Here is a 27,047-nt window from a genome sequence, read left to right on the forward strand (position 1 = left end):
CTGGTAAGTGATATTCTAGGTCGATCTCTCTCTCTCTCTCTCTCTCTCTCTCTCTCTTTTGTATAGATTGCAACCATGCAGATTATTTATTAGAACAGTGCCTATTTTTATACAGTTACCTTCATATCCCGTTTCTCAACACTGTTATTCAGAGACCTCACCCCCGAACACCCTCTCCTTATCGCAAACACAACGCAGTCTGGTAGTGGTGATTGCATTGCTTTCTTCTGGGTTGTTTATTGTGATATCCTGATTGCGACAGAGAAACACTCTAGACGAATAGACTGTATAGAGATATCCCTATAGACTGATGGCATTTCATGTCAAGTTCAGCCTTATAATCTTAAAATGTCAGCAAATCAGCTGTTTTGTCATCACTTTATACATTACGCTTTAGAGTCATTCAAACACTAGTTCTAAAGTGACGTTGGTGAATTAGTAAGGGCTTCTGCTGTTTAGACGTCAGCTGCAGATGTGGATGAATGGCGGAAGAAAGTAGTTCCTAATACAAAAGGATTTTTAGACTCTCCGTGTTTGATTTTCTTTTTTATATATAAACGATTGTGCCGTTAAACTGTTGTATAAATGCAATATCTCACTTGTAGCACGCCTCCCACCGGTGCTGATATACAGGCATAACACATTGCTACTCGTATGATATTGCTCATATACATAATCAATGTATACATACGTGCAATCGCATCTGTAAAGCCAACCCAGTGTCATTCTGAAAATGTACCGCAATATACATTTCTGGAGAGTGCCAAATATATCCTAGGAGGTAAATTTCTTTGCAGTTTTTGTTTTCCTGAATCTAGAGGCCTCTGTGTACACTTTTTAACATCTCGAATTTCTCTTGCGAGTGCCATGCATGCCTGCTGTTCTCATGTAAATCCACCAGAGGCCGCTGTAGGCGGACCAATCAACTAATTCACCATCCTCCTTCCCTATACCCAACCAATTGTGTTTTCAAAAGCACAGATTGACCCGCCCTACCACTTTCCTAAAACAAACCTCTGTTTTAAAAAGCAGTCCAGAAAATGAAAAGGCCTTGCCAAGTTTTTACCATGTTTTCAGATTTTATCACATTCTCACCCTGTTATTTACTCGTTTATTTGATTTTTTTGGCTTCTGTTTTTTTCTTAACTGGTTTCTGAAGCTGTTTTTCTGCCGGATTCAAACTCCATTGTTGTGGTCTTTGTGTTGTATGACTCTGTGCAAGTTAGTTGTAAAGAGCCCTGTAAAGTTTTAAATGTTGCTGATTTCGTTTTGGAGGTCTCCTACTATGTTTACAAAGTTGACATGGAATTGGAGTTAAGTTTGTCCTCTTTTCCACTATCATATGGCCGATTGAAATGGTTTCTAAAATAAGAAAAAAAAAAAAAAAAAGTAGAGCAGTCTATGATTTTGCCCTTTGGGAACTGACTGGACAAGCTCATTACGGATACGTTGCCAGGTCTACATTTCTGGGGAGAGCAAAATACGTAACTGGAGGAACGTCTGTTTGCAGTTTTTGTTTTTGCAAATCCACCATAGGCTACTGTGTACGCTTATTAAAGATCTCAAATTTCTCTCACACATCATCTTCTCGCATAAATCCATAAGATGGCACAATATACAATTCAGCCGACCAGGCCAGCTTGCTGTCGACTGATTGACTGACCCACTCACCCATCCTTAAACCCAACCGATTGTGTTTTCAAAAGCAATCTAGTGAAAAGAAAATCACTCATGGCCTTGTGATTTCACCACATTTTCAGCCTCTTGTTGATTTATTTAAACTTTTCGCTTTTGTTTTACCTGGTTTCTGAAACAGTTCTTCACCAGACCAACCCCATCACTGTGGAACAGAAGCCATTGACAGCATCATACTGCCCCATACCTCTGGCTAAATAATTCACACTCTCCTTAAATGCAGACAGGGATACGTATTCGCAATGAGCCTGTGTTGGACTTGATTATTGGAAGGATGAGCATTGCTAACAAAATGGAGAAAGATCTGAATGCCAGTTATGGAGGATTACCACCAGAACCACTGCTCAATTTCACATAAAGAAATGTATCTTATTCGTTCAAAGCACTTCCACTGAAGTGTAGTGCAGAAATGACACGCACACATTGACAGCCCTGCCCTAAAGGCATTCCATATGACCAGAAGTGAAGAGAAGTCATATCAAGGAGGGAAAGGAAGGTTACCTCTTCTCACAAAAAAAAAAAAAAAAGAAGCAAATAATGTGTTAAAAACCACAACATGTGCATAGTACGCAGGTCCAGCAAATGCATATAAGTGAACTAAGCAGCAGCAATAAACATATCTGAGCTTAGTGGTTGTTCAAACTGCTGGACAACAAAAGTGAGAATGATTTTACACTATCAATTTCAGCCTGGCTCCAATGATGAAGCACAAAACTATGAATAACCTAAACCTCTCTCGCAAGCAAGACTTGAGAAGGACAATTCTCAGTGGTACGCTTTTGCTAACATAAGTGTTTCCCCAACCCTGTTCCAGAAAGCACATCAACAGTACACATTTTCAACCTCTTCCTCATCAAACACACCTGAATCAACTCATGAGAACAATAGAGTAGACTCCAAAAGCAGATAAGGGAGACATCCAAAATATGTACTGTTGGTGTGCCTCTAGCAACAGGGTTGGGAAACACTGCTTTATAAGATGTTGAAGGGTATGTTATAAGTGTTGAAAACTGATGTGGTCTTCTGACTTAAACGCCACAAAAAAAGAAAAATGTTACAAATTCCAGATGGCACAATGAAAGTAAATCTATTACAACTGTCATGGTTAATGGGATAATGAACTGGGTTTTATTTAGAAGTAATAACAGGTTATTTTAGCAGATTCGCTTCAATACAAGTAAGGAAAAATTGACAGCAGACCATTGAATTCTTAGAAAATAATGCACAGTGGAGGTCAAGATGTGGTCACAACGTGAAGAGGGTGTAAATTATTATCTAAGAATTCAACAGAAAGGAGGCAATTATTGTTACTTATATTCCTACACTACAGTCACGACACAAAAGACAATGTTCAGATGCTGTATTTCAAGATATATTTCAGGTTTTTCTCGTCGATTTCCAGTTGATCTTTTAGGAGACGTTCATTGTTCAATTTGATCATTGCAGATTTATACAGTACATTCACAAGAATAACAAACTGCATTCAAAGGCTTTCAAAGTATTTTAAATACCAGTTAATTAAAATGAATGCTAAAAAAGGAACCTTATTGTGAAGTGAAAAATAAAATGAGCAAATATTTTAAAGTTTTGTTGTTACAGTATGTTTGCCACAAAACAATCAAGATGGACTTTGTAGGCTGTGTTTGTACTGTAATGAACCCCAGAATCAAATTCATCAACTTGAAGTGCATTGTAAATGTCATCAAAAACACCCACTGTTTGTCTCGAGCTAACAAAAACTGTGCACGCTGACAGAAAAATACACCTCCAGCATGATTACAGTCCCTACATCTATATATCCTGACAGAAAATGTGCCTTTTCTGTCTATATGCCATGTTTATATTGTCCGTTCCATCAATGTAGGCAGAAAATGAGTTCTCTCTCTTGTTCTCTCAGGTCGACTTCATCCGTCATTGTTTTAGTCTGGTTTATCATTCTCCCTTTTCAGCTAAGTTTGGATATTTTACAATTCCATTACCTTGGCTGTGCATTTTCTCCAGCATCCAGGCCATCTGTGACTGCGTATCAAGTCACAAACACACAACAAGGGGGCAAAGAAGATTTTCTTGTGTGGAAGAAGTAGGTTGTATTAAACTTGCATAGAAGCGGAGCTGTGCAAAAGTGAAGGACAGTCTTATAAATTATGCAACAGTCAAACAAACAAACAAAAATAAGAGGCTCCAGGAAAAATCCATCTGGTTGGTACAGTTTGAAACAGCATTCCAGCCATCCCAGTATTGGTTGTTATGCTGTTTGCTCTTTGAGGTAAGCAAGAAAACCTCAAACAGGAACAAGTCCTTTAACATACCTCATGAAAATGATTGCTCACTCTTTGAAATATTGTGCTGTAATGCCATGAGGAGGGACACTGTTTCAAATGGGCTTTGATGCTACAGCTTTGGGAAATAAGAAAAACAGTTGAGAAGAAGAATTCTTTTTCGATAACTTGATGCACCGATCAAAGATCCTATTTGATGTCTGTGGCTTTTGCTTTTGTAATATGATGTGTCTTCATGCATAAGCATGTCCTATGGTAGATACGAGATGGTTTGAGCTGAGAGAAAGGCAACAGTAACTCAAATAACCACTCGTTACAACAGAGGCATGCAGAAGAGCATCTCTGAACACACAACGTAGCACAATGTCGAACCTTGAGGCGGATAGGCTACAGCAGCAGCAGACCACCCCAGGTGCCACACCTGTCAGCTAAGAACAGAAAACTGAGGCTACAATTCACACAGGCTCACCATAATTGGACAATAGAAGATTGGAAAAATGTTGCCTGGTCTGATGAGTCTTGATTTCTGCTGTGATATTCAGATGGCAGGGTCAGAATTTAGTGTCAACAACATAAAAGCATTAATCAATCCTGACTTTTATCAAAGACTCTGGCTAGTGGTGGTGGTGTAATGGTGAGGGCGATATTTTCTTGGCACACTTTGGGCCCATTAGTACCAATTGAGCATCGTGTCAACACCCCAGCCTATCTGAGTATTGTTGATGACTATGTAGATCCATTTATGACCACAGTGTACCCATCTTTTGATGGCTAATTCCAACAGAATACCGCGCCATGTCATAAAGTGTAAATCAACTCATACTGGTTTCTTGAACATGACAATGAGTTCACAGTATTTAAATGCAATTCAAAAGAGCAACTTAGGGATGTGGTGGAACGGGAGATTCGTATCATCGAAGTGCAGCCAACAAATCTGCAGCAACTGCATGATGCTATCATGTCAATATGGACCAAAATCTATAGCAAAATTTTCAGTACCTTGTTGACTCTATGCCACAAAAGATTAAGGCATTTTTAAGAAAAAAAAAAGGGGGCCCAACCTGGTACTAGTTAGGTGTGTCTAATAAAGTGGCCAGTGAGTGTATATAGCAACTGCCCAAGAGATAAACAGTGTACCATTTTTGAATCCCTTTAGCCGACCTCTGACTGGGGCCCTTTTAGCTTAGCTTAACATAGATCATTGAATCAGATTAGACCATTAGCATCTCACTCAAAAATGACCAAAAGATTTAGATCATGTTCCTATTTATAGCTTGACTCTGTAGTTACATTGAAAATGAGAACTGTAAGGCACAATGATATTATGCAACTCCTGAAAATGGCATGGCAGAAAATTCATTATTATGCCAGAATGAGATTATATAGTTCCTAGTCATATCAGCCTAGAAAATAGTTTTTTTAAATAGTTTTTTCATTTTCCATAGGTCTTAGAAGATTCATTCATTCATTTTCCTTCAGCTTAGTCTCTATTTCATAGGTCGCCGCAGCGAAATGAACCGGCAACTATTCCAGCATATATTTTATGCAGCGGATGCCTTTCCAGCCGCAACACAGTACTGGAAAGTTCTTAATACACGATACAAACTTTGGTTAACATTTGAGTGACTTGCTAGCATTCTATTCTGATTCAATGATTTATGCTAAGCTAAAACAAGGTTTTTTTATCATAATATTTTTATATATGTATAATATATATATTTTTTAATGTTGTTTTTAAAATATGTGTTTTTCCTAAGCTGACATTGTTTGTTTACAATTTTTATACAGGTTTTAGCATCCAGAATAAGATGAAGTACAATTATGATTAACAATAAAATCACAAGGCTATGAAATACAGGTGAATAAAAAAACAAATCTTAAGTTTCTTGCACAGACCAATGGTGCCGTTACATACAGTAAGACAGTATGGCTTCTGTATTGACAAGAGCCATATTAATATTGTTTGGTCTTTTTTCAGTTAAAAATCTTTTATGTTTTATTTGCTAAATAAAAAAAAATAAGCTTTAGGGTGAACTGTCACTTTAAAGGGCCATGAAACCCCCCTCTTTCGGTTCAAGTCTACCTCAGAAGGAGTAGTGGGCATGGCCAGCAGAGCAGGGGAGAAAGAGGGGAGTGAACAACTGTTGTCAGTTGGCTCACAAAATGAGACACAAACTGTGAGGAGGGCCATGATTTTAAGTTTACATAGTTAAAATGCAAAGACATAAACAGTCATTTAATGTCCAGCTACATTTGTTATTCGTAATTTCGTAATATCATCATAAAGACAGTGTTTAAGTAAATACTATAAATGAGGACTTCCCTCCTCCTTAATCCCTGGGTCTGAATGCAGACACAGTGGATAGCAGTGCAGCAGGTCTCTTGCCCTGTCTATTCCAACCATTAGGCCTGCCGATAATCTGAAGGATTTTAAACAAATGGCGAACACAGCAGCACGGATCTAGGTGATGTGTCTGAATGGTAACAAACTCAACTGATAAAAGACAAAGTCTGCCATTCTCCAATTCTTGTACAGCTTTCCCACAAACATGCTTGCTGCAAACCAACAGATTTGCTGTATCGGTCCTGACAGAATAGTGGGGAAAAACAAGCAACAAACCCCTTGGATCATGGAAACAAACACATACGACCAGTGCCGTGCGCAGACACGGTCTCACCCAGTCATCCGCTTGTTAAGAGTGATGTCACGCGGAGCGGCTTCCAGGTCTATTCAACTGAATGGGGAGACTCATGAAATGGTAATAATAAACATTTACAAAGCGATTTAATACTTTCGAAAGTCACGATCGCAATATATATGTCCATGCCTAATATCCAATGGCCAGAAAGTGATTCATTGTTTTATAAATTGTTAAATTTTTGGTATTTGTTATGCAGCAAGCCCAGAGATTGTTGTGTACACTATGACTTTATGTAAAATTAACTTGAATGTTTGATGAGAATAAAACGCGATCATAAACGAACGATTTCTCCACTCAAATTAGTGGACCCGGAAACAGTATACCTACGTCACAAACACGTCACCACTTAACAAGCGGAATGGGTCTCACAAGCATGTGCTCTCATTAATAATTAAGAAGAAGAGTCTTCTCATAGAATAAGAAAACTCAGCTGATAATAATAAAAAGCAGATTCCACTAGCAGATTCACGCTACGTCACCAATTTTGATCCTGCCCCCCAAATTTTTTTTTTAACCCAGCTGACAAAAGCTCAAAATTATCCAGTTTCCCCCCCAATTAAATCGGATAGGTGCTAATGTTGTCTTAACTGATGCTCAACATAGACAAATCTGTTAAAATTTAAAAATAATACTCAGGGTGTCTTGAATCTTTAAAACTTGTCAGGAAAAAAACATCCCATTTATTCGATTTATTAGGAGATAAACTAAATACAGCATCTTCCTTTATTCTGATAGCATCACAATAAAGCTGAAATAGTCCAATCCTAATGTGCATCTTTTACTTTTCATTATGTTGCATTAGGGCTAAATAATAAGCACATTGTTAAAAAGCTTCTAATTGTTTTGTAATGACAGAGGGAGGAAATTGCCTATTGAGTCCATTTTATTCACACCAGTGTTCATTGTTTTGATTTGCGATTTTACTAATTGAAGGCATCATTTGTAATTATTACTGAGGCATGGCGTGTACATTTCCTGGATATAGCTGTGTGTTTGCCATAAATGTGTTGAAATCATCGTGTACAGATAATTATACATGAGATGTAATTAAAAGATTGCATATGGGAATGAGTTAATTAATATGCTAGTAACTTGTTACCAGCTCCATTGATTGGTCTCTCCTTTGCAGTAACATAAAAATATGATTAATAAATAATTAATATGACATAAAGGAGTAAATGATGACACCATTTTCATTTTTGGATAAGCTTCGAGTGTTAACGTTGATGACATGTAATAGTAACAACAGCATTCACCCAGAATACTGACAATAAGGTCAACATTTATAATGAAGGTACTCCAGGCTGCCCAACAAATGTCGCTTTAGTTATGGTATTCTGAAGGTCAAAATAAATTAAATGTGTTTTAAAAATAGACTTTATTAACGTTCATGCTGTTCTGTATGACATTATTCTGTGAAATGCAAATTACATTTTGGAAATTTTGTCCATACCATGAAAGTCAGTGGAGGTCAAGGTTGTTTTAATGCCACTGGCTTAAATACTTTGTCTGTGTTCAATTTTTTGATAATAAACAAACAAAGTAAATTTCAAATGTAGAATGAGAAAAAAATTATAATAATAAAGAAAATAGTTTTGGGATCCTAGTATTTGGATGTTTACGATCTGAAATTTGTGATAACCTGTGTGTGCTTTAAATAAAATCAATTGTATATTATATTATATTTGTTTTGTTTTTTATTATCATTTATTTTGCATTGACAATTTCAGTTATGACTATACTGTATAATCATTTATACAACAGCGCTGTCTGATTCTTGAATCTGATTGGCTGATAGCTGTGCGATATTCTGCCAGTAAGAGCTCTCGTCTAGCCTCTTCAAGATCTGGTGTCTGGGGCTGGATCTTATTTATCTGGCGTGGAGTGGGATCTAACAGATGAGTTGACTGATGGTGCATTCCAAGATGGCTGCAGCAACATCTCTTTACACTTGTTTAAATTTTCAATCTAATAATAGCCTAAAGAATCCTGTCTAAAATATAATTTTTCTTCTGAAAATTAAATCTAGCATAGTCTAATTTACAATTAATTATTTTTAATTAGTGGTTTTTAAACTACTTTTGTGGAGTTTTATTTTTTTCCTCTTTTTTCAGAAAACTTTTTGGGGCCTAATAGGTTTCACTGGTTAAATTATGCCACCTAAGGCTACAAAGAGTAATGTCGCAGTCACACCAGAGTTTAAGCATGCAAAAATCTGTTGTATGGCACCGTGAATAGGGGGATTTTAAACAAGATGATTAGACATCTAAAAAAAAGTAAGCGATTGGTCTATAATTTTGTCTAGAGGTCATGTTTTGATCTTCGAATGGTCTCACGCGGACACGTCATGCAATTTCGCAGGTCAGAGTTCACCAAGCTTGAACCCTGCAATGTAGTAAACTACTAAATTTGGCACACAAGCTAGCATTTCCAGTCTGAGGCATTTGCGTGTAGGAATAGAAGTCTATGGGGAAAATGTCCAGCATGACCACAGCTTAATACTGAGAAATAGGTTTCTATATGGGGCAAGTGCGTGAATTGCTGGAACAGCAAATAGATTTCTACAGAACCTTGCTTGAATAAGAAAGAAGTTTCAAAACCTGCGTGTAAATCATAGTTGACTCTTCTTCAAACAGGGATAATTTTAAAGGGAGACACCAGGGACAGGGTAAAAAGAAATAATAAATGTAATAAAAGTACATCTTAATAAGGCAAAAATAAGAATATTAAGAGACTGAGAGATTATGTTGCTTTTGGATTAATGAAATTTTAAATAGTTTCCAAAAATGAGTCAAGGTCAGTTTTGAATAAATCAAATAAAGATTTAGAGACAAGATTTTTCTTTTTATGAATATAAAACTTGGCTAAAAGAAAACATAAATTAATTATGCATACATTTCTCAACTTTTCTTTTGAACTGTCTAACAGCCAAATGAAAACATCTTTAAAAACAAAATGAAAAGTCACTTACTGTATAAAATAAGACTGAATACACACACTGAAAAATAGGACCACAATCTAACTGTATAGACTTTTATATACGTGTTTGTGGCCCTGGTATTTATCTTGTTATAAGTCCTCTCAAGTATAGATACACCAGTAATTTTTAACCTGTGGGGACATTTTTTTAAATCCCCATGATGGCTCATAAATCATCAAAAATAAAGTATTTTGAAAATGCAAAACTGCAGAATGTTCTCTGTGAGGGTAGGGATTAAAGTTTGAGTTGGAGGGAAAAGGACCGAATACACACACCCAGACACACAAAAAGACTTTGACTACTTGTTCAAACAAATTTATTAAACTGAATTTAAAATGAGATGAAACAACCCGATTCTTACGTTTTTTTTTTGTTTGTTTTTTCGTTTGTCTTTTGGGACAACTTAATTGTTTTGTATTCAATTCACTTCAATTTGTAAAAATTATTATATCATCTTAAACAGTTTGTGTTGGGACAGCATGAAAGGAATGGTGTGGGACCCAACATTTTTTTAAAGTGTATACAGTCTGTACAGTATAAAAATAATTACGTCTATGGGATCTCAGTGTGTGTGTGTGTGTGTGTATGTGTGCTGGTTTGGTGAATTATGAGGGGACAATTTTGAAACATAAATATGACCTAGGCACTGTATTGCAATCTTATAGTGGTTCATAACAACATGCCCTGTTTTCTCGCAATTCAAAATGGTTAAATAATCATATTAAACAGGGCCTTTTCACATTAAAATTTTCTACAGGTTTTCTGTAAGGTTGGGTTTAGGGATAGGGCTAGGGTAAGGACATGTTATAAGTAAAGAGAAGTGCCATATGGAGTTCTCTTCTACAGTGAGCATTTTTCTCAGCCTCATTGCATTATCATTTCATGTTAAAAGACAATGAAAATAACATATTCTTTGTCATAAAGGTGAAATTACTGATTCTAGACATACAAGCTTGAAAGAAATGCTCATTTTAGAGGATAATTTTAGATGGCACTAAGAGGTTTTTGCCTCTGAACTCTTCAAGTGTTTTTTAGAGTATGCAAAATTGTACATTAGGCCAATAAAGAGTACGAAACATGTAATTGTGTGTGTGTGTGTGTGTGTGTGTGTGTGTGTGTGTGTGTGTGTGTTCTGCAGAAGATAAAAAAATCATACAGATTTGGAACGACATGAAGGTTGAGTGATTCATTTAGAGTACCCCTGACCCCTTACGCCCTCTTTTTTTGTGTGAATCCTAAGTCTCCTTCTCGCCCCTTCGCCGTGTCTGAGAAGCATTCTCTTTAGATCAATTACCAGCTGGAGCTATCTAGGTTGTTTCAGCATCATGGCAAACATGGGATTAATTACTGAGGACACACCAACACCACGGTACAAGGGCGCCTCACCAAAGGAGGGCTTACAACCTCTCGGTGCGGGACGGAGCTTGTTTGTCAAAAGAGGAGAGCGAAATCCAACCGAACCCCTTGTGTGGCGCTGTCTCACAAACTAGTCATTAATTACACCGTTTCCTTCATCCAGAGGCAGCATCTCATGAGTAGTGTGCCATACCCCTATTGCTCCCCGTTTCGCCCTCTGGTGGGTGTCAAGCTCGTAGAACTTTATATAGTAGGACAGGCTTACTTTGTAAGTGCTGTGTGCAAGTTTTAAAGGGATAGTTCAGACAAAAAAATCAAATCAAGTCATCATAGTCACTCTAGTGTAGTATTACATATACCTTTCTTTCCTTTTTCAGACCACAAAAAGAGATTTTTTTAAAAATGTCCTGCTTGGAGGTGTTCCATATTTAATCGACTCCACACTACCAACACTTACTTTTTAGGGTAGCTTTTATGAGCTTTTAATAGGATTTTAAATATTTATTTAATTATTAATATTATTTTGTCTTGTTTTTTTTTTTTTTTTTTGGTTAATTTTTGCATATATTCTTGTTTTCTTATTTTACTTCTATACTTTATACATGTTAAGTGCTTAGAGTTGCTATTTTAAAAAGTCACTATGAAATAAAGGGTAACACATTAGACATTTGCGATATTGCAAAATAAATATATAAATGGTTTCCGCTACATTCATTCTTCCATTGCGGGGCACCACACCAAAATTCATCCCCCCACAGCTACATTACAGCTTCTCAATCAAAATAATATATTTTTTTAATAGCGGGTAATAACCGCACCAAAACATATTAAAGGGTAAGTGAATTATAACAGCGCAAACTTTTCTGTAACTGTAGTAGTGCTGTGCGTCATTTGTTTAAATTTGAGGGGGCGTGCAAGAAGTTTTGTGCACGAGCAGAGGAAATCGGCACGCAAGAGATTCACATGCTTGTAGGCTATTATATAAATGCGATCTCGACTTCTAATACTGCGCTTACGACATTTGTCATTGAAATAACATCACAAGTAGTTGGCAGATCTGTGTAAAAAAAAAAAAAAAAAGGCCTGCCGCCACAGCTGGAAAAAATGTCATGAAATTTCATGTTTTATATCATTAGATATTGATAATTATTGAATATTTTTTTAACAATATATTTAAGAATGGTGATTTTTTTTATTTATTTAACCACTTTATTTTAATTTACCAGCATTACTAAGGCAAATAGCTTTAATAGTCAAAAACAAAAATATTTAAACAGAATAACTAATCTAATATAATCTTATATAATCTTATCTTTATAATAAAATAAGTGTTAAAGTGACTCTTGAACCTGATAAACAAAATGTTACAAAGCATAAATACTGAACAATCAAAGCAAACTTTAAGATGCCAGTAATAATGATACAGTAAACCTTAAACTCTGTCATCAACACCAACTATGATAATCAAATCTGAGCTTTCAATTAAAGGAACCAGCCATTATTATTCAAAAACATATTGCAACATTACAAAGTGTGAGGTTGAATGATTAAATTACCTCTATGCTAAAAATAAATCTTTCCGATGGGGTACTAGTGCCTGGGATGCACAAGAAAAGAAACCAAAAAGCCACTCTGTAAGTAAAAAAAGGATGTAAGGAAATCGTCAAATTCCTCACTGCTGCAATTAGGGTTGGGCCGATAGACGATGGCAAATAGAAAACACGATGATGAGCCAGCATTGCCAATTCTCCAAACCACCCCCCACCCCCACCCCCTGTCGAAAACCCGCTCGCGAAAAATACATATTTAGGCCCCATTTACACTAATATGTCTTAGTAATAAAATGGCATTTTAGAACGCTAATGATCCACATCCACACCATGTTTTACCTAGCATTTCTGAACAGCCCAGTGTCAGCTAAAAAAGCATGTGATCACGTGACCATACACACACAGCCACACACACACAGCCACAAACACAAAGCCACACACACACAGCCACAAACACACAGCCTGGTCTGAGAAAGTGCACGTCGGACATTTTATCAAGGATGTACTGCTGGATCGCTTCTCAATCTCCCTATTTTTTTTTTATAAAATACATTGAACCATTCATTAAATGTTAATTGAACGTGGGCTGTTTAGTTTTAACTTGTCTAGAAAAAAGTTTCAAGTGCTTTAATGCAATGAGTTTCCACACAGTGTTTTTTAGTAAAGTGAACTATTTGGAGTATATTCTTTCTTCTTTTGTGGTCGAAAAAATGGCACAGAGCCCTAAAATAAGGCATTAATGATTTTAGAAGACTTTCTATGCTTCTGCAAATTGTGTCTTCTTCAAGACATAACATTGAGAGTGACTTCCCTTACATGATTATAGAGTGCAGATTATTTGGAGGTTAGGTTTAATTGTTACCCTCATGGTGCCTCGGGTTGTCTAATTATATGGATTTGTTAGTGGCATTTGCGTGGCCAAAAGGTCATTCCTTTCTCATTTTTTCCAAAGCAATTTTCCCTGCAGTTATTTATCAGTATTGTGAGGAGCACAGCGACTCGCAAATGATGAAGGAGCTCGGGGGAAACTATAGAGGAGAGTCAAAATTTTCAGCTGAAATTTGCGCATCTGGTGTTAAATGTAATGCTGGAGCTCAAATGACCTGCGTCTGAATGTCATTCCACAGTTATGACAGAGAGTAAAGCTCAGAATATTGTTTGTTTTTAAATGTTATTTGCTCTGCTTTTTTCCTCCCCGAACACCTTGAATATTTTATTGCCTTCAAAACAACATACCTTATCCGAGACCCCAGAGGTATCTTGGATTTTCAGGTGAAGTAATACATTTCTGCTTTCGGCAGGTGGCAGGCTGTTGGGATGTGACCTCACTCGTTCTTGGCACACCTTCATTCTGCTTTTATGAAAGTCTTAATCTGGTTGGGTGCCAGCATGCAGTCTCTCTCTCTCTCTCTCCCTCTTGTTCTGTTTAAAAGACTGAATTAACATGTGTTTTCACACATTGACAGCAAAGCTTACTTGATAAAAGCGTAATCAGTAAACTGTAACTGCATGGTAATGAGTGACATGACAGTGACAAATAACTTCACAAATACAGCGATTCGGTGTGAGGGGCTGGCTGTTTTTTGAGCTAATTCCTGTTGTTGCAGAGGAGCTGTTTTGAAAGCGTGCACATTAACTGTGTTTACGCCATTAACTCTGAGACACAGCACACTGCTGTTTTGTTTAAGGATGTTGGAAAGTGCCATTTCTTGATAAATGTAGGGCATATTGTGCAGTCAGTCGATCACTTCCTGAGGAGAGTTATATAATAATAATATTATTAATAATAATAATAATAATTCAATTCAATTTACCTTGATTTGTATAGCATTTTTACTATGTTGATTGTGTCAAAGCAGCTTCACATAAAATATCATAGTAAATTGAAACAGTGTAGATCAGTATTTAGTGTTTAAGTTCAGTTCAGCTCAGTTCAACAACAACAAATTGAACAAAAAAATCCATCGATATATAGCTCTACCGATCCCAAACCATGCAAGCTCGTGGCAACAGCGGAGAGGGGGAAAAAAATAATAAATTCACCAATTGGCGAGAACGAAGAAAAAAAAACCCTGAGAGAAATCAGACTCAGTTTAAGGTTAATAATAATAATACCTTACATTTATATAGTCCTTTTCTGGACACTCAAAGCACTTTACACATTGGGGGGAAATCATCCACCACCACTGTGCCACATCCACCTGGATGACACGATTGCAGCCATATTGCGCCAGATCGCACACCACACACAAGCTGATTGGTGTAGAGGAGACAGAGTGATGAAGCCAATAAAGATATGGAGATGGTTAGGAAGCCATGATGGACAGAGGCAAGTGGGAAAATTTGGCCAGGGATTTTTAACAACCACAATTTGTTTTTAACGACCTCTGTTTAACGTCTCATCCAAAAGATGGCACTCACTGAGCAGTACAGAGTACCCTTCACTATACTGGGGCGTTAGGATCCACACAGACCAAAGGTTGAGCATTTTATTTTTACACTATGTTTGAAATCAATTCGGATTCAACAGTACTGTAATTGTATTAATTTGTGTAATTTGTAAATATCTTAATACATATGTCAATAATTACATTGTGTACATTATATTGTCTAGATGTTTATATTCAATGCATTCAGTCATTCACAAATTAGTGATTTGCTTTTTTATTCATTCAAGAATTTTACCTTGATATTTGAGCATAGTTGACATTGTTAGCATTAGCTAATTAGTATACCGTTTTGTTTTTACTAAGAATCTGTTTGTGCTTAACATATTAGTAGTTTTTTGATATGCATTAGCACAGGGGTGGACAACCCTGTTCCTGGAGAGCCACCTTCCTGCAGATTTCAGTTGAAACCCATATCAAACACACCTGCCTATAATTATCACGTGGTGTTCAGGTTCTAATTAATTGGTTCAGGTGTTTGATATGGGTAGCAACTGACATCTGCAGGAAGGTGGCTCTCCAGGAACAGGGTTGGCCACCCCTGCATTAGCATGTTACTAGAATATTATAGAACGAGTTAGAATGTTACTAGCATATTTGACCAATATTTTATGAATAACAATTTTCATGTTGCTACTTGTGTGAAATGGCATGTTGCTTGTACGTTTATAGCACGAATTAACACGCTGGTTGTATGTTTCTAAATGAAGTTAGAAACAAGAGGATTTTAACATTAATTAGCAACTTGCTAGCATTATTTATCATTCTGTTAGCTAGTTTCTTACATGAATTATATATTGCAGCATGAAGGTTGTTAGCAATAATTGGCAAAACTAAGTAGTGTGTATTCATGTAGCGCATTTATTGTATATGGCTGCAACCACAGAACAACAGCGCCAGTGCGCTCACCACACACCAGCTATAGGGGGAGTGGAGAGAGTGTCAAAGTCAATTCGGTGGATGGGGATGAGGGGATGATTGGGAGGCCATGATGGGTAAGGGCCAATGGAGGGAATTTGGCCAGGGCAACTGGGTTATGCTCCTACTATTTACACGAAGTGCCATGGGATTTTTAACGACAAGTCAGGACCTTCGTTTAACGTCTCATCTGAAAGATGACGCTCACTGACAGTATGGTGTCCCCTTCACTATACTGGGGCATTAGGACTGACACAAACCACAGGTTGAGTGCCCCCTTCTGGCCTCTCTATCACCACTTCCAACAGCAACCTAGTTGTCCCATGTGGTCTCCCATCCAGGTATTGACCAGGCTCAATCCTGCATTTTACATTTCTATGCAGATAGAGGTCATCTTTTGATCTTGGATTGGTCTCACGCAGACACGTGATGTGATTTCGCAGGTCAGAGTTCACCAAGCTTGAACTTTGCAATGCAGCGAACTGCAAAACTTGCCACATGGGCTTGCGTTTCCAGTCTGTCGCATTCGCTTGCATATGAATGGATGTCTATGGGGAAAAATGTGCAGTGTGACTGCAGCTTAAGTCTTATAGAAAATGCTGCAGCAGAAAAAATCTGATTAACCTGAAGGTTTGAGTCAAGTTGGTATACCTAAAAACGACATTTAGAAATTTTGATTTTCATTATATAAAAGAGTAAAGAATTTTCATCTTCTCCAATTTGTTTTATGACACATGATGCTTGAGACAAGTTCACACATCAGTTCATGCGGTTTGTTTTCAATAGGGATGGAGGATAGATTTCTTATAGCATTCTGTCAAATAAATTCAATATGATTTAATTTTACAAAAATCGCTTTATCACTTGTTACAAAAGAAAAAAAAATGACTGAATGAATTACTTTCCAGAAAGTTCTAAGATGCATTACCTGATTCATTTCAAAGTTGTGATATACAATGTTGGAAGGAACTGAGCGTGGCATTACTGCCATACTGGTTGTGCCAGAGCTTGTTCAATTGGTAGATGCAGGTGATGGAGGTGTCTTATAAGAAATTGAACACACAATGGCCAATTTGGGAAATTATTGCCACAGCTGCTCCTGGGTGGGGTGGAAATGAGGAGAAATATGAGCGAATCTTCCTGGGCCAGAATCGTAAATATCTCCTTCATTAGTATGCATCTCTATGCTCTACCAGTGGCAGCTATTTGTGTGTTTCCAGCCAAAACACCTTGGAAAGAAAAAAATATACGATGGTATTGGTTGTTGATTGACTCCTGTGCATGAAGATTTCCTCATAAACACTCAATACATTGGCTGTTCTGCTGCATATTACCAACATACTGAAGATAAACACTGGCACCAAAGAGATATGACAAAACATGTCAGAAACTGTTGCCAAAAAGGTCATGCCATTAAGTGTTTATGGAGATAAAACTGATTGTTTGCATTTTTGGCCTTTGCGTGACCTTTTAGTGACAGTGGATGTTTAGAGTCAAAGTGTCTCATTATTTCTGTTCTCCGTGGGTCTCTGTTAATTAAACTGAGCTTGAATAGAGTTGAGAACACAATAAGTACCTTGCTTGCACCTACTAATGCTGCATTACAGCAATGTGTTTTTTTACGCAAATAATTTATAATAACGGAAGGGTGACAGCCACACTGAACCATTGTAAAATTGCACTCAACAATGTGCAATTTTGCTGATGTAAAGCAAACTATTGTGTTGAGCCAACAAAAGTGGATAGATAACTTGTTAAGTTGTATGTCTTTCTGCTGCATTCATATTTAAATGTTTAAATATATATTTCACATATATATTCATTATCTCCAAAATAAATAAATAAACAAACCCATTTTGAGGACCTCTTTAATGATAAAATATAAAAATTATTATATTTTATTCAACTGAGAAAAAAAAATCATAAAATGCTCACAAAATTTTATATACAGTGGAATTCAGAATTATTAGCCCGCCTAAATTTTTAGGCCCCCTGTTTAAGTTTTTCCCCAATTTATGTTTTGGCAAGAAGATTTTTCCAACACATTTCTAAACATAATTGTTTCAATAACTCATTTCTAATAACTGATTTATTTTATCTGTCATGATGACAGTAAATCATATTTTACTAGATTTTATTCAAGACACTTTTATACAGCTTAAAGTGACATTTAAAGGCTTAACTAGGTTAATTAGGTTAACAAGGCAGGATAGGGTAATTAGGCAAGTCATTGTATAATGATGGTTTTAAAAAAAATTAAAAAAAATGCTTTTATTCTAGCCAAAATAAAACAAATACGACTTTCTCCAGAAGAAAAATATTATCAGACATACTGTTAAAATTTACTTGCTCATCATTTGGAAAATATTTAAAAAAGAAAAACAAATTCAAAGAGGGGCTAATAATTTTGACTTCAACTGTGTGTGTGTGTGTATATATATATATATATATATATATATATATATATATATATATATATATATATATATATATATATATATATATATATATATATATATATATATATATATATATACACATACATACACATACACACACACACACACACACACACACACACATTTTTTTTAGATAATTTTAATTATTAGCAAAATATTTGCTAATATATGAATGAAAAATACATTTTTATTCAACTGAAAAAAACAAAATGCAAAACATTTTAGGTGTTTTTAAAAAAGTTGTAATGAATGGTTTTTTATTTCTATTTTAATGAATTGAATGTCGTAAAGGATATGCAAACACAGCAAAATATGTAGCTATAAACTCTACTGACTGACTTATAATGAAAAATCAACTTCCACAAATTAAAAAAAAGCAGTTACATCACACTCACCCTCCTAACTGAGTGACTCGCGCAATTTCAAAGCCAGCCTGGGTAGCCAGGTGTGTGCAAAATACTTGATTTGCAGGTTTTTTTTTTTCTCCAATCTTCAGTGCTAATTTCTCCCTCACACTCCATCATAACATCACAACTCATAAGACAATTTTTCACCTGGATGAAAAATCTCATCACAATTTAATCTTGTGAGATCTCGTCATACGAGATCTGGCCACATGAAGAAATCACATTCATGACAAAAACTGTAATGTTGTAATTAATCTAGAAACCTTACTGATATAAACTGGAGAAATAAACTCCAGAGAGATTAATGCTTCACTGCAAAGAACTGTTAATTTCTCTTTTTTAGTTTGAGAAATAAAAAAGTTTTTAAAAAATCATTTTTTCCCCAATGGGAAAATTCTGAAAAATTAATAGCAATTTTAATAATTTCAAATAACGTAAAATACGGAAAGATAAAAACAGGATGTAGGCTTTGCATTTATTCGAAAACCACGGTCCTAAATAGTGACACCAACAAAGTTTAAGGTCAACATCAAGGTTGTCACACCAAAAAATAAGCATATTGAGCTTCAATGAACATTGGCCTTAAAAAAACTTAAATCTGAATATCTCAGCAGAGATCAATAAACTCTATATTTTTGGTCAGTGTTTTCATCACTGGCACTTTGCCATGCTTGCCAGATTGATGTATACCATTGAACAGTAATTACATTTCAGTTGTGTCTCTTTTCGTCAAATAAATTGTATAAATAAAAAAAAAATGAAGATCTACATTAGAGGAACATTTATAAAACTTTTTCTTGCTAATTGAGAGGATCACATGCTTATGATTGACCACGGCTGGTCTCGCATTAGCTGACACATGATGCACTAATCAAATGAATCCTAACTCACTATAAATAACCAGAGTTTCTTACCTCAGTTATCTTCGTCTTGAAGAATCCCTTCTTCCACCCCTACTCCTCCTTCCTTTTCCTAGATAGGGCAGCACGGAGACCCAGTGGTAAGCCTTTACCAGACTGGTCAATGTTTCTCTGCAGAGTTTACATGTTCTCTCCATGCACTGTAAAAATTATATGAATAATTAGTTATGATAGTTTGTTTTTAGTTCATTGTAACTTATTAAACCAAGTTAATCATGTTCTGGCTTAATTTTATAAGTTATGCACACAGGTTTAAGGTACCCAGGATTTTTTTAACAGTGTGTTCACATGGGTTTCCCCCAGTTTTCCTCCCACCATCCAAATACGTCCTACATAAGAGAATTGACTAAACCAAATTGCCATCATGGATTAGCTCTCTATAGCACTAACTAACTCGTCATTAGCTGTAAATATACATGGGAATTCTCGAGACCTACCTGAGCTCAAACTCCCCTTTTGCCGTTCAAACAGGAGCGAGCCCTGAGCCCGGTACAGCATGCCAAACTCTTGAATATAATCTTAAAGCAAAATGCTGACTTTAGAAGTTTTTAGCATTTTTCACCAAGGATTTTGCAGTTATTTTAATCAGGTTTACAAATCTAAGTGTCTTGAAAAAGTGTAATCTAAATTGAATGACTGTTAATATCTCTTTGTATCATAAAGTTATCATAATGTGCTAACGGGATAAACAACTCTTGAAATATGCTTTAAAATCTTCTCTTTTACTCTTCAGAAGAACTTTAAATGGGGCAAAGCGAACTTGAAATTTAGAAAATTGGATGGTTGTCTATTTTTCTGTCTACCATTAACTTTGATGGCTTTGGCGTCATCTTTGTTTAGTCTCATCTAATAAAAAAAATTAAATAAAAAAAGTCAACAATTTGCATCCCGTTAACAATACCACATAATATAAATGTTTATGTTGTGGTTTGAATTTGAAATTGTTCAAGAATGAATGTGGCCATGCGCTATTTTCAAGAGAGAACTGTGTTAAGAGGATGATGCAGCTCAATGGTCTGTACATGTTTGTTAGTTTTTGCCTCATTAAGCTTCATGTGCAAACTCCATATTTCCAATCAATATTAGAAAGGATCACTGAGCACTCAACATCATCTCTGTAACATCACAATACATAAATATCACACCGTTTTTGCCCTGTTGTGACAAAATGACCAAAGCTTCAAAAGTGTTGCAGTCAGGGTCAACAAATTCAGAAGATTTAATGATGAAATTGCAAAGAATAAAATATTGAAATCATGTAAATGTTTATTGATGCATTTCCATGGTTTTTAGACCATTGTCAACTGGTTTTGTTAAACCACATAGGCATGGAAAGAAAAGTACAATTATGTTGTGTGAAATATCTATTAAACGAATTAGGTGTATTGCACAACAGTAATATGCCACAGTTGATTGCAATAGAAGAGTAATGAACTGCAGATATGTATGATATGTAGGTTCACCAAAAATAAATCTAGAAGATCGTACAATTCTTATAAGTGTGGATTAAAAAATAATAATAATAATAATAATGTCATCTGAAAGTTGAAATGTGGCCTTCTTTGATGTGCATGTGGTTAGGGTAAGGCAATACTTGGCTGAGATATTGTTCAATATTTGAAAATCTGAGATTTGAAGTAGGGTTGCACAATTCTGGCTAAAATGAGTCACAATTTTTTTGCTTAAAATCAAGATCACGATTTGAGAAGGCCATTATTTTTTTTTTATCTCAAACATATGGTCAAACAACAACAGTAATACAAAGTCCCTTTAAGGAAAGTCATTTCATTGGACGGTAGGGTTGGGCGATGTTGACCAATCTGGCATCGTACAATGTCTAATGTGAAACATCGCAATAGACAAAGCCATCGTTGTCATAGGCGGAGGTCGTTGTTAAATATCAATTAATTCAGAACAAATTACCTAATTATAGCCTACCGTTTTCACTACCTGACCCACATGGTCTTTGCTTCACCCATAACCAAACCATAAATAAATAAAATTACACACAAATTACCACCTGTCAATAACTTTTTTTCACCGGGACTCTGGCATGAATAGGGCACCATGATCTGCATCGAAGGCTTTTCCTACAGCTGGTGGAGGAGACGAGAGTTTGTTTGGAGTTCACTGTAGTGCATGCATTTTGATTGTTTTTACTGCCATTGGCGAGGGACAATGGCATCGTCTATCGGCACAACCCAATTGGACAGCCATCTTTGAAATGCCTCTTAGGCAGTATGCTCGGGCATTCTGATTGAATGTGGATGCAACAAATTCTCCAAAAGTGTTTGCCAAGCAAACGATTAAATTTCACATTAGGAATGAACAATGCAATTAAACAACAACTGTTAAATTGCTAAATTTTGTATAGGCTGGGAATGGTGGACCTAAACAGACTTTAAATTTGTCCTGGTTGTTAATGCACAGTAAAGTGATCAAAATACAACTATTAGAATTGTTAAAATTCCGAAGTTGAAATCTGAAATTGAATTATTATTAGACCATTTCATTTTTTTACTGAGACATTTGTTTACTTGTTGGTTTCACGTTCACTGCCAAATGCAGCTCATGTCATGACTCCGGTCACTTTGAGGAAAAAAAAAACAAAAAAAAAACATGCAAGTCATACTTACCCCACGGCTCCAAAATGATAGCTCTGTGTAACAGACCGAATGTTATTTAAAATTTTTTTTGCTATTTTTTACAGCCTATGCAGTTTCTGTTTACTACATTTCGAGCACGCTTGCGTTTTCTCAGTAGTAAACAGACAGTAGGACATCAATACATGAAAATAAAAATGACATACTTGGGTAAATTATATGATATATTACACGGGATGATAGCAGGATAGAGTAGTAAAATACAGGCAATTCTAACAAAAACAGTAGGTATGGGTATATTTCAAACTTGTGGGGAGCACAATAACAAATATGAATGTAACCATTTCTCTATGCATTAATTAATGACCAAAACAAACTTAACAGTACTTTTAGTTAAATGTCTTTACAGATGCCCTGAATTTATTTATATATATATATATATATATATATATATATATATATATATATATATATATATATATATATATATATATATATATATATATATATATATATATATATATATATATATATATTTTTTTTTTTTTCCCCATATATATATATATATATATATATATATATATATATATATATATATATATATATATATATATATATATATGGAAACAAATTACATTTTGCATTTTAAACAGGGGAAGAATATGTCAAGAAGTCAGTACAGAATAATTGAGAATAATGACAGTGCATTGACAGCAGTGAGGAGTATGTGCAAGAAAATAGCATACCCATACTACAAATGTTTCTGCATATATAACTACTGATATGAATGGAATAACAGGCCACTAAAAAAACACAATATTTCATATTGTCAGCTATGTCTTTGTCCCATTTTACACCTTTGCTGCATGGTGTCCACGTACGTGGGGAGTTAAATGATTTAAGTCAAACAAATTTTCTAATAATGAAAATGGATTTCAATTTTACTGTCGTATTAAAGTTTAAAAAATTATAATAAAAATATCCAGATAATGTTTTTCATAATTCATGCATGAAAGGGTTAAGTTAGCTGTTTTAACATTAAGTTATGATTGAATTGCCTCTTGTCGCAGTTATGAAATAGTTTGATAACAAGCAGGAGATGCTTATGGGCTAATGACATGACCACATTAAAATGTTCTATATCAGTGGTTCTCAAACTTTTTTCACCAAGTACCACCTTAGAAAAAAATCGTCTCTCCAAGTACCACCTTACGACGCTATTTTTTAACCAGTATTAAAAAATAGCGTCATAGGCCTAGTTAAGCAGCTACAGGTGTGCACAGTTTAAAAACAATGCAGATTACTTCCTATTAGTAAGAATATGTATTAATGTCAGTCACTTTAAACATTTTAAGTAGTCTGAACATTAACTGTGCTTGCAGATAAAAAAAAAGTTTTAGTTAAAACGTGCTTTTAAAAGTTCGTTAAAAAATGGCGCTGTTCTTAAAAAGTAAAAAGAAAACTGCTGTACTTAAATCTAAAGTATTCATAGTAGCCTATTCATCAAAAGCTGGAAATGCTGCTTGGACCTTATAAATATAGGCTATATGTCATATTCCTACACTTTCAGACAAATCTTGAAATAAATGTTAAATGTACATATGACAGGGTTCATTCAGGCACAGCCTAATGAAAATCAATTCCAGCACCTATTTTTTTTTAAGACTGACATGCTATGTATTGAAGACCTGAAATGTATTCTCAGCAACCCATAAAACATTGCATAGGAATAGATACTAATAAAAACCATTAATAATAATATTTATTAATCATATATTAATAATATAATAAACCTACACTAAATGTTTGTGAAATCTTTTTAGTACTCAAGTAAAAATACTATTACACTGCTAAAATAACAAAGATTTTAGTAAATAATGCTAATATTAGGTAAAAGTACAAAGTACTCTTTTAAAAAGTACTAGTTGGTTACTTTTGAAAAAAAAAAAATCTGATTTTCATTATGAAATCACTTTTTTTAAGTGTAAACCTGATTTAATGGTTTGATTGCTTAAATCCCAAAGCTACATGTATAGGAATTTGCACTAAAAAAGGAAGTATGGTCGATTTTTTTCTTTCATGACAATTAATCTTTTTCAATAACACTGGTAAAACTACCAAATAATCTTTAAGGCCATAGAGACACTTTTTGCCCATTTAAAAAAAAAAGATATTTTTAAGCTTTGAAAGGTTAAATTAAAGTATATGGTAAAAAGATTTTTATTTAGCCTTTTATTTACATATTTTACACTATTTTCTTTACAATATGGCAAATTTGTTTCTTAAATAGCTGTCCATCACATGTAGATTTTATTTTACACTTGATCTTAATCTAAAATAGAAACGTAAAAAAAATACAAGTACACTGTCAGTAAAAAATAAAACAAATGACTTTATTTTACTTGAGGTATTTGAAATATGTAGACATTACATTTATCAAAGCAGTGCTTTAAGAGCCTTATTGTAAATGTTGATAAATAAACAATAAGTAACAATGGATTGCTTTGACCTGTAATGCTTTAAGACAGATCAGAATACAGCTAAATGTGTAAATCACACAAATACCTCATCCAGAAACATTTCCAGAATAATTCTTTTGTCGTAAAGAAATAAAAAAAGTTCCACCTTTGCAAAAAGTAAGTTTCACTTCACAACACAGCCAAATAAGAAGACCATTAGCATTGTCATCGATCATGCATCAATCTATTTCAAAATACTTGATAACTTTGAATACTTTTGACTAAATTTAGTCAAGGAGCAAAGACAAATAATGTCTACTTTAATAGTGGAAAGATCGCGATTGTATTCTATCTGAGCACACACGCGATCATGAGAGCACTTCCAGTTCATTTGAAAAAAGCATATTTAAGAGCTCGCATATCTGTTTTAGCGATTTGCACACATGAATGCGCTCTCTTGTTAAAATAAAGCACTCGCCGCATTTGCAGAAATGAGTAATTGCGCAATACCTTCATTCCCGCGCCGCCATTCAGAATGTATTTAGAGGAGTGACAGGTCAGAGGCGAGTCGACTGGCTGTCGGAGAGCGAAACGTGTTTGTAGATCATCAAAAAGGCAGGAAATATGTCCGCGGTTTAATTACTCAGCTAGACATCTCTATAGTGAAAACATCCGAGAAGCATTATTCCAACAAAACATTTGTTTTTAAGTTGTTTTTTCTGTCTCTGCAACACAGAAAGCCTTTGTCCCGCCCTTACATTTCACGCAACTAGACAAGGTCGACTGTGATTGGCTACTTTTCATGTCAGTCAAATCACGCTCCAGAATCAATTCTTAAACTTCGGAAACTGATTTTCAGCAGCTTATGACACAATGCACTAAAATAAACACTCTAAGCACAGCGTTGTGGTCGTACGCTTCACAAAACAGCCAATGCTGATCACATCGATGTTATATTACACATTAAAGGATTAAAAGTGTTAATGTTTCTTTCATTATTCAGCGATTCCTCCGCGTACCACTAGGAGGAAGCCCGCGTACCACTAGTGGTACGCGTACCACAGTTTGAGAACCACTGTTCTATATTACTAAAGTAATGAAATAACTGAAGATTGTGAATGATGGCAGTCACATCTCTGACAGAAAAGTAAAATCCTGCTAAACAAAATCAAAGAGAAGTGCTGATGTAAGGCAGACTGATAAACAATAATTTCATTTATTAGGTTTTAAGGCACAACACACTGCATTTTTGTTCTTAATTAGTCATTTTGCCTTCTTTCCAAAAACTAAATCCTCAAAGCAAGGCTACTTTAAAAACAAATTTACGTGAGAAATTGAAACATAATAAAAATGTCTTGTTTTATTTCGATTTTTGCAAATGGTAATGGTACTAAATTAATTTAAATCCCAAATAAGAAAAAAAAAAATTGTGGCAAAGCCCTGTTACCTGCTTTTTATTTGTCTTAAAACCACAATTCTATCTCTGTTATAGCTTTGTCTGCAATATCTTAACAATATTGTATCATGTATCATGCATCAACCCGAATCGTACCAAGTGTATTGTTACACCCCTAAACAGCATAGATGTTGTAACATTGCACTATAAATGATTGATTTCGGTACTTCTACTTTCATCAGAGCTATAGAGATGAAACATTAGCTTTGAGGCTGTGAATGCCACTGCGCTGTGCTGCTTTGATACCGAGCAACTCACAAACCGCTGAGAAGAAACAAGGCAGAGTCTCCAAAGCACCGAAGGGGAAAAAAGAACCCCTGACCTCCGCCACCCCGCCATACACATTGTCAAATTTTGATTAATCGCCGCTTGCCATCATTTATAGATGAGTCGGTTTACATTAAGATTCAAGTTCCCCCCGGTGCGCGGAGGGTCTCACCTTGGTTCAGGTAGCTGGTTGCGCAGCCGCCTGGGGGAAAGGCTTTCGGCCAGCTGGAGGAAATCTACTGTCCTAGATCCTGGGATAGTGCCACCGCACCTGCCGCCATTCACCTCATGTCCTTGGGTTTGTGAACCCACTGGCCATGTCGACTTCAGCCGCGATGCAAAAAACGTTGGTTACCGTAATTCATGATGCATTGTTCAGTGCTTCATAATGAACATCAGCAAAGTTCGTAGTTCGCTCTTTCAGAAAGGCGCAGTAAAAGGTTTCAGAAGTTAATTATCCAATTCAGCCGTGTAGTCTTGCGTTACTTAGCTCTTAAAGGGATAGTTCACCCAAAAAATGAAAATGACCTCACTTTATTTTTTACCCTC

At 35.5% G+C, this 27,047-nt stretch overlaps 1 protein-coding gene across 5 annotated transcripts in view; it reads right to left on the reverse strand.

Annotated features, from left to right (window-relative positions):
* eys (EGF-like photoreceptor maintenance factor) overlaps positions 1 to 27,047 on the reverse strand; it is a 531,033-nt gene extending 503,986 nt beyond the window's left edge. For 2 of the 5 annotated variants that reach the window (NM_001442782.1, XM_087277988.1), the window contains 2 exon segments: positions 19,708 to 19,853; positions 26,671 to 26,928. The gene's annotated coding sequence lies outside the window, so the exon portion shown is untranslated. 5 annotated transcript variants of the gene reach the window in all.

This window comes from Danio rerio, chromosome 13, assembly GCF_052040795.2.
Source record: "Danio rerio strain M-AB ecotype USA chromosome 13, GRCz13ab, whole genome shotgun sequence".
Taxonomy (NCBI): Eukaryota; Metazoa; Chordata; class Actinopteri; order Cypriniformes; family Danionidae; genus Danio; species Danio rerio.